Source organism: Protopterus annectens, chromosome 5.part1 (genome assembly GCF_019279795.1).
Source record: "Protopterus annectens isolate FY-2018-M chromosome 5.part1, PAN1.0, whole genome shotgun sequence".
Classification (NCBI taxonomy): Eukaryota; Metazoa; Chordata; order Ceratodontiformes; family Protopteridae; genus Protopterus; species Protopterus annectens.
In genome coordinates, this window is record NC_056736.1 from 120,924,852 (window position 1) to 120,937,786 (window position 12,935).

The following is a 12,935-nucleotide window of genomic DNA, read 5'->3' on the forward strand; positions in this document are numbered from 1 at the left end:
TACACAGTTATCACAAGCACCACATACATTATAGGGCTGAGGGCTACCAAAAGCAAATGTCAACAGTGATTGACAACTGCACATCATGTGATATTGGCCAATTGGATGTGTGGTGGATGGGACAGGCATCATGATGGCAATCTCTTTGTCACTGTCTGCCTCTCTCTTCCTCACATCTCTGTGTGTGTATTCTTGACCTATTATAGAGTATTGGCCTTGGATAGCTGTGAGTATTCCTATCCAATGTGTGTGCAAAGCATGAATGGTGTGCAATGTGGTGTGTGTGCACAGACATCTCCGACTGACAGATATGTATAGTCCTCTGTTGTTGTCAGACATGGGCTTCATTTCTTTAAGTGTTGGAGCATGCCCAGTATGACCTTCTGTATTTTGTTGTCAGACATGGGCTTCATTTCTCTAAGTGTAGGAGCAAGGCCAGTATGACCTGTATTAAGTGTGTGAATTCATTCCAGATAGGTTGTACTCCAGTGCAGGATTTTGTGTTCTACACCTACAGCTAGCAACCTGTTTCTGCAGGATATCTGTAGATAGGTTGACAATATGGAGTCACAATGGGTGAAAGATAGTGGGATACTGTAACAATTGTGTCTGTGCTGCTTGTGTTAAATGGTTGGTATTCAGATATATGTACTGTTTTACACTGTGATATATTATGTCATCAACTACTGACAGATATACTTATTTGCTCACAGTCATTTCCTGGGAAATACAAGATGAATGAAGCTGTGTCCAGTATTGTGGTCTGCAGCCTACATATTCTTGCACACTCATGCCAATCTGGAGAGGTATCTGCAGATACTTGCTTATGGGTCTGTGAAAATGGTCCAGCACCTTGGTACTGTGGTGGCTGAGGATCCCCTGCTTGTACATCTATCGACATAACAGAATGGCCATATCCTGCTGTGGCCATACCTCTCAGCTGTACAGATTCACCCAGATTACCCAGAGGCAGGGGTCATATATCTGGTAAGGTCTCTTTCATATTGCGGTTTACCAGCAGGTTTGTAGCCACCCATTACTGGGTTTGCAGGCAAGGGTAGTATGGGCACACATCAGGGTTTCAGATTTCACACACTCCATGGCGTCCATGCTTCTACACCCCCCACTATTTTATTCTATCCTCTTCCTAACATTATGCGAGCAATATCTGATAAGTATCCCTATAGTTGTCCCTTCATCCCAGTGGTATTTAGGGGTTGGTCCACAGCTCATGCAGTAGGACATGGTGGGCATGCTACTGGGATTTGTCGACATGGCATTGCATTTGTGTTCTGCGGACTGTGTTTTGTTGTTAGTTGGGACCCCATGAGATAACATACATTGGCAGTACGGGTAAGGCAGATGCCTTTGACAGAAGACTGTAGGGCATTTGGTAGTGAAGCAGGCCATCTGTAGCAGGCCAGTGCATTCTGTCAATCCTACAGTCCCAGGCTGTGAGGCATTGGATTCTCCTGGGTTGAGAGGTAAGTGTGCAAGGTATTAATGGCAATAGTTCCTGTCCATATGAATCCATTGTTTTGGCAGGGTGCTGCTTAAAGCTAGGGACACACCTGCATGGGACACCTCCTCAGCATGCTGCATTCTGTGGGCATTCCCATACAGAAGTGGGGGGTCATACTGTACTCATTCCCAACAGCATGGATATGATCTGTCATAAACCTGTGGCTAATGGTGGGGTGAGCTGAGTGCATGTGTGATATGGAAGCTTCTTGCAGCTGACTCACAGATATACCTGGGACAGTCCCCTTATGCTGCTTTGGCAGGGACATAGGCAGTATCTCATTACATCATAACTGTGCCTTTTGTGGTCTGCCAGACTACATCAGTATTCCATACTACACAGCCAACTAATGTTCTGCTAACCTGTATGCACAATTCCAAAGGTGTGTGCAGTTGACAGTTAAATTTTATATACTCAGTCTAGGGTACTTACACCTATGTACTGTGTGTATGTCTGGGCCCACATTCATGGCATGTCCATCTTTCAGACGGTGACAGATATTAACATCTGAACAATGAGTATGGATGACTGCTGAATTGGGTCTTGCTGGGATGCATTGTGGTTGGCACTGCAGTTGTCAGAACAGAGCCCTGTCATTGACAGTACTGGCCATAAGCCACTAAGACACAACCCTCCATGCCTACATGCTGACCACTTCCACACAATATACAACACACAATAATCTTACACACAGAGCCCTGCATATTGTACACATGCAACAGTCTACCCTGTAAATTGGGCCAGCTCTGGTAATCTGTGCTCCACTGTTATTAAACCCATATGTACATGTTACTGCATTATAACATAGGATTGGGGGACACATACCTGACAACTGTAAACATTTGCTATGACTGTACTGTTATTTCAAGTACTCTGTTGGCTTCCATTTCATTTTATATTCTGACCTATCATGCAGACTAGAGGCATATCAGTAGAGTACAGATCTTAGATTTTATTGACCTACATTTCAGTTTCATATATCTTACCCTTCAAAACTAACATACAACTGCCTGACCTTTGTAGTCTGTCTGTGTAGGTCTGGAGGGGGGGTGTTCTCCATTGCTATCAATTGGAGGCCTTAGCACAGCCTTTCTTTATGGTCATGCACACCTGTCCTGCTGGCTGAGGCTGTTGTTGCATATGTGAGCCTCACTGAGATGCATGTGTGTGTCCTATGGACACACATTTGGGCCACCACATGTACTGCAGTGGGATTTGGCACCTTGTCTAGTACTGCCTACTTTGTTGGCACCAGTATTTGTTATAGATTTCATGCTGCCCATATAGGTGTCCACTATCTGCTACCATCCCATTCAGCCAGCCGATTCCCTTGAATGCTCACATCTATACCATAGATACAACTAGCAGAACATGCTACTCCATTCAGCAGTTGATAGGAAGAATGACTTACCCTGTAGCTGTGCCAGTACTGAGGATGGTGCTGGAGGGCTGACTATGTCAGATGCACATAGTACACTCCCTATACATGGTAAAGCACAGGCAGTATCATGTTTGGCATCCCTTTTACTGTATGTGTGAGTCAGAGAGAGGTGTCATTCCCTGGGATCCTACCGGGTTAGTGTATGTACTATGCTTTGCCTCTTTGCCAAATCCTGGGCATACTGGGCACACCTCCTTCTGCCTACATGGGCAGGCTCACGTTGTTCCTCCGTCAAATCACTCTGTGCCTGTGCTGGCCTTAGCAATGGTGGTGAGCATCCAAAACATATACTCTTTTGATTCTGGTCTGTGCATGTGCCTCATTATGGAGTTCTTGTTCGGGTGTGTGTGCATTTCTGATAGGTGTCATCAGCCATGGCTCCAGTGCATAACCAGCATCCCCCACTAGGTGGCCATATGCAATGTGCCCACTGGCAAATCTCTGGCACAGCTATGTCATATGCCAAATGTGGGAGTTGTGATAGCTTTCAGGGCTGCCAGCACACACATTCATTATAATGCCCTGGGCATCGCACATGACCTGGCAGTTGATGGAGGCAAAGCCTTTGCAGTTTATATAGACCCTACCCTATTCATGGGGCGGTGCTTTGATGTGTATGTTTGTGCAGTCTATAGCACCCACTACCTCAGTGTATTCTGCTATTTGGTGGAGGAGACGCATATTGCTGGTCAACGGCTCACGGGTGTTGATGAAATATATGTGCTCACTGGTATGTGCTGACATGGCATCCAGGAACTTGTGCAGTACCCTGGATGCTGATGCCTGTGAGATCCCCATGATATCCCCAGTTGGCCTTTGAAGGTACCTGTGGCTAGTATTCTTAAGCCTACACATACCTTGGTATTCACTGGGATGGGTTCCCTTCTGTTGGTTCTGTGTGTGAGGTGTGGGTAACACAGCTCAACAATTTACTGTAGGATGTCCGTGTCCACCCTATAGTGCTCCATTATCTCCATCTCATGTAGCCACTGGTAGATTAGCCTGGATCTTTACACTCTTCTCATTCTCCTCACTGTGGTTTGGTCATCAGCATTCTCATCCTCACCACCCTCAGCCTCTTCCACATATTGATGTCTGAGAGTGACAGCAGCCCCTATCATTTTATTAGTTTTCTCAGGTATAATTTCCCTGTCTGTGTATACTGGTGGTGTACAGTTTGTGGAAAAAACAGAGTGAAAGGTGTTTACATGGTTTATAGTAGTGTGCTGGGCTGGGCTGCTGCCTGTGTAATTGGCAGATTCTGATACATTTCACCTGGCAGCTATGCTAGTTCTCCTTGATTCCCTTCTTACAGCTATTTTCCCTTCCCATTGCCTTCCCGTTTAAGCCCCAAGGTGCGGCACACATACCCAGTGCTCAGATGTGAACAGAGCTGCTATTTCCTTTTTTTTTATTTGTTTAAAACCTGGTTCACAGCATGCACACTCATTTAGGCAATGTAAATACTGCTAGGCAGCCTCAGATACACCCCATTCCTTAACTGTGCTTAGCTAAGGGCAAACACAGGCCACAGAGCTCCATTAGGCTTACAGCATGCATGACACTCCTCCTTATGAGGTCATCTACCTCTTATGCTTATACCATGGTATTGCTGCACCTACATGGTAGGATAGAAGCTAACACTGAGGGGAAATCTGTGATTCAGTATCAGTCCCCTCATTCGCATAAAACTGACTGCTAATCCATGTTTACAAAACTGACACTCAGCCTTCCCCCTTAGCAAACACTATTCCATGGTATTGTTGACTTATATATGCCATTGACTATTATGTCAGAATGCTGATTTTGCTTTAAAAGCTTATTTCCAACTTTTTTTCTTATTTTTGAGCCGATCTCGTTTGCCCACCACTGCCCTATGCCTAAACGGCCAAAATCTGCCAAAAAAAAAATAAAAGTTATTTTTTATTATTTTGCAAGTATTTTCCATGGCAATGGCCATATAATTGGCCATTGGCATGACTACTACATTGAATACATGCTTTCTTTGGGGCTGTCATGCCTCTGTGCTGTAATTTGCAGAAATGCATTCGGTTAGTAGCCAAGTACATTTCTACAAGTTACACTATTCCTGCACAGACGCCTGCCTGCTTCCTGGGTTGCTAATTCACCTCATTTGCATGGTTTTCACCTGAAATGATGTAATTAGCATACAGGAGTTTTGTCCATGCAGGAATAGTATAGAAGCCCTCATGCACGTCCCGGGAGCTCGTTCCTCGATCGTTCATTGGCCATATTGTGTGCAGCAGCTCTTGCACTGTTCCTGCATGACGTGCAGAGCTTGCTGAATCCTGGGAATTGCTTTAGTTTGTTAGTTGAGATATTTTGTAGACACCCTAAGGTTTATGGATATCATTTGGGTATGACAACCCTGTGTTTCCAAAAGTCAAACATTCCTCTTATGCTGTGCTGATGATGCCATAAAAAGGCAGAAACATGCATGTCCACAGCTAGGGAGGTTGGATTTATTGGCCTGAAATTGTCCATATATAGACTTAAAAGTAAAAGTAGAAGTAAAAGTCATGGTCATTTAGAATTGCCATTTAGCTGAAACACCTGATATCCTTAAAGGGTAATTTGCATATATCCCATGTTGCCTGTGATACAAGAGGTTTAAGGTATCATACAGTAGAAAGTCTATCTTTGCTGGATTTTTATTTTTTTTTATTAACCAATTGGTTTTCCTGTGTGACCTTTTTACTCATTATTTTAGTTTACTCATATGCACCCAAAAACTTATCCATGGCCTGCCTAGTCTCAGATATCAAGTCACAAAAAGTCGCTTTATTAATAAAATAAATGCTCTTCCCCCTTTTGCTTTGACACCCAGAGGTGCTATGGCAGAGTCCCAAAACTCATACTTCTCCAAACTTTCTTATTTTTTACTGCTCACATGCCCTGTATACTTCTTTGTTGTATATTTTAATTCTTTTTTCTTCTTTGTTCCTTCTCCAAGAGATTGTGCTTAAGTTTTTGTCTCTGGAACTTTTTCTGGCACAGTCTCTTCTTCTCCTTTTTCTTCTTCTATTTTTCCCATGATGTCACTCCATGAAATTGCTGTTCCACTTCCTGACTCACTTTGGTTTACCATTTATTCCAAATAATCCTCCCACAAACCCCCCCCCCCCCTGATTGGAGGGTTATAATTATGCATTTTGCAGAGGTAACTGTCTCTCCTTCAAACAATCTGTTCTGAAAGTTTTCCTTTGAATCCATCTCTATTTCACCTACAATCTCCTTTTCCTTCACTATCTCCTTTTTCTCCACTGTCACTGTTTTTACTGCACCTACATCATCAAAAAAAAAAAAAACCTGGTAGAGATTCTACCATTTCAACTCCATTTTCAGCAACTTTATTCCAGTTTCAGCACAAGCTGAATCAGTGATGTTTTCTCCCTGTTTCTCCAAGCCACCATGCCTGGAACAAGAACAGGAGGTTTTTTGTGTTACACACAGATGTTTCCCCTACTACCAAGAGTAGAGGAAATTCCCTGATGCCCTAGCCAAATTTCCCCCATAATAGTTTAAATATCACATCAGGTCTTCTTGGAAAAGAGGCCACTGGAGAAGTACGAATAACCCAGTCAACATACTGTAAATAAACAAATAATAAATATGCCTTGATATAATTAAACAAGTAGCCATAATAATAGTTTTTAAGAGTACCATCAAAATATTGAAATATAAACTGTTAAATCCAAAACTAAGTCACTAGTCCCTATTTCTATGGTTCTGCTCCAGATAAACAAAAAGGAGACTCGATCTCACACAAACAAATGTATAGGTTTCCTTCCAAATCTTTTTTAGTATCCTTAGGCATGAGTTAAGTTATTAAAAATGTATCCTAAGGACATGTTATTAGTGAGAAGAAAATATGAAAGAAAAGAGAAAAAAATGCAAAAAGCAAGGAAAAGGCTAATTGCATTATTTTTTCACACTAATTTCTAATTTGGGAGACATAATAAAGAGTTTAACTATCTATCACAACAGCCTTGCATAGTGCATCGTAAACTGATGTCAAAACTTCTTTCAACCATGAAACAGGGACAAGTGTGTTTATTAATTAGGATCTGTTTGTATTCTCCATACCTTTTAATGTATAAGAACATATTCTATATTACCTGACTATATATTTTAATTATGAAATAAGAATATGATAGTATTTTGATTCTCTTTATGCCTATTTTTCTTGTTTTCTTTCTTTTCTTTTCTTTATTTCATGGATATAACTGTTGCTAGAGTAACTGAAATAATCCCCAGGATTCGCGAAGCTCCATGCAATAATAAGACTATTCCTTCATGGAGTGGTTCATGTCTGTTTAGAATAGCAGTGCTCCTTGCATATGCATGAAGGTACACTGATGTTTAATCTAAATGGACACAAACCAGGAGCGAGCACAGGGGTATGTGTCAGCAGTGCCTGCACATGTAACACACCTCCTTCACTCAGAAAGTGGCGTATTGGCACTTTGTGACACAGATGAGTGTCAAGTTATATAATATTAGAGCCTGGCTCTAATATTATATAGTAAACGAGTATCCACAGACACTGAAATGTAAGTAGCTAACATTTCACTGTCTGCGGAAACTGAAAAAAAGCAAAACAAAACAAAAAGCACCTAGAAGGCAGCAGCCTTCAAGTGCACATCCCCAAATGTATGCACTCTTGCCCTACATGCATGGAAGCAGTAGGCCAAGAGGAAAGCAATAAAAATTAAAAATTTTTTTTTAATCAAATAAATCCGAAATTTAAGCGGTGCACAGCTTGTTTGCATGGTGCGCTACTATGCTTAGCCTAACTGCAGTTCTGAAAATGATAGACAAGTGCTACTGTGATAGAAAATGTCATCAAGCTGCTGTAGTGTTGTGGTACTACCATGGTATAGCACGTAGAATATGCTCGGTTTGAATCTCCCCTCTGCCAAAGTATTTAATAAACTTTTAAGGAATTTGAATGATTGATAGATGTCAATCATATGGCTGACATATAGCATAGGAGGGGTGGGAATATGTAAAATATAAATGTCAAAAATAATTTATAAATTTAATGAAAAAAATAGATTTAAGCAATGCTTTGCTAGTGTAAGCATTGCTTACCTGCTTTCAGCTCTGCTTACCTGGTGTAAGCATTGCTATGCAGATTTGCATGGAGATAAGCATAGTTCAGCATATTAAAACTGGCCAATCAAGAAAAAAATGCAGGAAAACTGCCCTATTTAAACTGCACAGGCAGGAATACATCCATAACCATTTGGGATTGCTCACAGCAGGACCAAAATGTCTGGCATTGGTGACTGTGTTCACTTCGTTGGGGCATCCAGGAGTCCAGGGTTATGGTTGGGCTCCTAGTAAAAAACCATGATGGCAGGCTGCTACAGGGTCAGTACCAAGGCTCACAGTACTAAGCGGATGCCTGGGACCAGTTTACATGTGATCCATCCATTGCCACTGGCATACTGGTGAGCAGATACGTCACCACCATAATGACCTGAAGCAGAGGAGGGGTGCACTCTTGGACCAGTGGATCCAAGAAGCCCGAGTGCAGGATGTCTCACCTGTCTTTAAGTATGCAGTCTTATGTATCTCTAAATATGGAAAAAGTTCAACTTGCGACTGTGCAGGTGTGATTAATGTGTGATGTCTCCCCATACAGCTGCTGCGGCGAGGTCCCAGAATGTTGAGGCTAATGCCCAGTGACTGACCCAGCTGCATCGGCAGTATGGTAAGTACAGAATACCCCCTACTATTAGCTGTAAAAAATCAAAATTATAGTAATGGTAGTACTGCCTGTATAGATAATTGTGCTGTAAAAGTCAGGAATAAATGCCTGCGTCAGGCTGCCAGTGTTACAATGCAGTATTCCCAGCTGCTGTGTAAAACAGATGTCAGTAGCAAACAAGGTACAATATGCAGGAGAGGAATATTAGAATATGTATGAGTGTGTCTGATTGAACCTGCCAAGAAAGTGCCTTGTCAGGGCTACTGTAACAGTTAGAAATGAAAAGCATTCTCCTGTGCAGATCATGCAGGAATAGTAATTGTGGATTTCTGAATTGTACACAGATATGTATGTCAAAACTAATAAAACTGATCCCAAACACTGGTGTGTGCCATCTCACTTGCATTTGAAAAATAGAAATGTGTATGTCCTGCAGAATACATTAACTGAGGTGAACTGAGTTAGCACTGCTTGTCTGCAAACTTTAGAATGGGCATGTCAAATAACTGAAAAGAAGCAACAGTAGATATTACCATCAGAATGTGTTTTACTTGTTTGTCTGCCAGCAGTGTCTTGTGTTAATCTTTCAATTTCAGCTGTATGTAGCTGTGAATGTATTGAAAAATGTATAAGTCTAACAGGTGCAGACTTAAAATCTACACTGTGTACTCAGGAATCTAAATAGCAGTATGTAGTTGTAAAACTGTCAAATGTGAAATCCAGCTAATGTGCAGATGTTTCACAAACAGTGACACCAATGTCTGTTGTTTATGCATAATGTGTACTGAAAATGGGAAACAAATAATGCAACATGTCATAATAAACGTACTGTGCATAAAATATGTAGAAATGTCACAAACAACACACAACACCTCCCCAGTAGCTCAGTCTGATAACGACTAGACCTGTAGTTCAATTTTGCACACACACCATGGTTCAAATCCCGGGACCACCACTAACATCTCACAGTCTGGTTCTACAGTTGTAAACTGCAATCTGAAAAGAAAAAATAATGTACTGCAACACATAACACTTTCCATACAGGGCACACAGGTAAAGAAAACTGAATAGAAATACTAGTATGATGTGTATAACTATGAAAGTTTATATAAGTGCTGTGTTGGTCAGCACCAGTCTTACAAATACATGCAAGCTAGACATTCACATTCTGCAGTCTGGCCCAGACAAGCCCCTCAAGTGTCATACTGTCATGGATAGTTTCCCCAGTTGCCAAGAAATCTGCACACAGAGAATGTCACAGTTGATGTATGTGTAAGGCACAACACACACTCTAGGACCTGCAACTAATATGTGAATCTGAAATATGTCCAGAAACAGCAATGTAATGTGCACACTGTTCATCTGTATAGGGCCCACAGGTAAAGAAATTGGTATAGAAACAGGTCTGATGTGTATAATTAAAATAAGGGTAGACATGCTCTGTTGATATCTACAGCTGTTGGCATGCTGTAGCAGCCCCATTGCCCAGGTAGGGTGTAAGTGTGGTCAGAATGTAGAGTAGTGAATAGTAGTATACTGACAAATATACTTGATAGCAATTGTCAATTGAATCTGTTCCCTTCCCCCAGCACTCAACTGATCCAACCATCACACTGAAACCAACATGGGTATATTCTTAAGCAAACTACTGTTGTGACTGTTGTTCCATTTGGTTTATCATTGTTTAAACTGTGTATATACTAATATTCCCTGTTGAATAATTGCCTGTCTGACATACAACTAACTGCCACACTGTTGCAGCCCTGAATGCCATTCCATATAAGCATGGGTTCTGTTTGCTATAACACTGTTATAATTGCATTGTTTGGGGTAAATGAGAATATCCATGCATGCTATTTTGACTAATGTTGTAATGTGTTGTGCATGACTAACCAATATTAATTGTTAATTTCCACACCATAGCACATACGGGAAGGCAGATCCCAGTGGATCCACCTCTCCCATCCCACCTGGCCGAGGCACTGGGTCCCAGCACTTCTGGGACCCAACCCAGACCTCCCTCCTCTGCTGGTCCTGCACCACCCTTGGGTGGAACCACTGCATGGGATGGGGTGTGCCCCCCTGCAAGTGGGCACAGTGAAGAGGTTTGTGGCATGGTGTGCAGTGTCCTCCAGACAGAGATGGATGATCACCTGCACCAGGTGAAAAGCAGCCTGGCACAGCTAGAGGGGCAGGTGGCCCCTCCAGCCCAGCCCCCAGCACAGTCACCTTTGAGGCTGTGAAGGAGTAGTGGTGACTGCCATCGGGTGGGGACATCAGTGCCACTACTACCATCTGGGGGGCTCAAGAGCCTCAGATTCCCAACCACCCTCCCTGTCAAGGTGTTTACCCCCATGTGTCATACAACATCCCTGCCTGCTGTCTTGTCTGTCTTGTTTGTCTGCAAATGCAACCTCTCCTACCAAACCTCCCTCATCACATTTATCAGTAATCCTTCCTTAACATCCCACTCTCACCTTAAAAAACAAAGGCATCTGTCCCACAAAATAATCACGTCCCATACATAGCTCTGTACCAATCACAAAATCTAACCCTACCAATCACCCATATTGTATGATGCCCACACATCTCCCTGTAGGGTGTCAGGCTCCAAATTCTAAATTGCCCACATTGAAAGCAGCTGTTTCTGCCAAAGAAATACAGAGCTATGTTCCTTTCCTACACATATCCTGCACATTCCAACTTGTTTCTCCTCTTGTTTGTCTGCCTGCTTGCCCCAATTTCACCACTTTCCTATCTCCCTTTTTTCTTTTCTTTATTTGAAATTAGCATGGGTTTAAGCGGCCGTAAGTGGCTGTAAGTGGGCGTAAGCTAAGCTCACGTAAGCGTCGCTTAGCTCCATGCAAACCCACTTACACATGCTTTAAAGTGCCTTAATCACTCTGTCTCCAACAGCTCCTGTTCTGCCCAGCAACAAAATAATCAGCCCTTGCAAGTCTCAAACCCAGGACCCTGCACACTATAGCAAAAGTGATTTACCACTAAGCCATTTCAGATGTTTTCTCAAACATATCATCCAGCACAATCATTCAACAGTAGGGGAACTGTATTTTAATATGTAGATGTATGTATATACATATATATAAAAAAACAACAAAAAAAATATATGACCAAAGGCACTGTTAATGGGGGTGAAGGGGCCCAAAATAAGTACCTCTTGTAATTATTGGTCTTATCCCCTCCTCCACAGCTGAACAGACCTGCCTTGTAATGCAATAACCAATGCTTACAAGTCTCATACTCAGGACCCTACACAACATAGCCACAACAAGTTAACAGTAATCCATCTCAGCCGTATGATATCAGGATGATATCAATAACATATCATGCAGAACAGTCTGTGTACCATAGGGAATGTACAATGTGGAAGCAGTAAACATTCCAATGATACATACACACACACACACACACACACACACACACACACACACACACACACACACACACACACACATCTATATATATATATATACATATATATATATATATATATATATATATATATATATATATATATATATATATATATATATATATATATATACACACACACACACACACACACACGTACCTACACATATACATATATTACTACTTATAGATATGTATAAGAAGATATATATTTAAAGGGTGCACAGCATATTGAACAGCCAGTATTCCTACAGTTGCCACCTTTTAAAATGGCCAGGGTTTGATTCTTTCATACAAAAGACAATTATTGCATGACACATATACCCACAGACCAGTCAAAGGATATGACACCACACACAAGTTTGCATACATAGAAATGTTTATTTGTGTACTATTTCAGTTGTATATGCCATTTCATATAGCAGTTAGGTGTATGAAATACATAATAGCTGAGTAATGCAACTCTCAAACAAAACATCTGGATACAGTAATCTTAAAGCATAACATATGTTGCTGTCCAGGCTAAGGCCTTCTAGTAGTACAACAGTAAAAAACACTTGCCTGGAAGATAAGAATCAATCAACAGTAATTAATTACAGATGTAGTTCAGCAGCCTCCAATTACACTCTGTACTCAACCCATAGGAGGGAAAATGTATCTGTTACTTAACAATACTTAACTTAAAACATCACTATCACATTGACAAACAGAACTGTCTGTAAGACAGTAAGCAGTGGTATTGCTTCCTGCTGTCTGTAACACTGCTGCCCACACACAGGAAGAATGTCTTCCATACAGGAAAG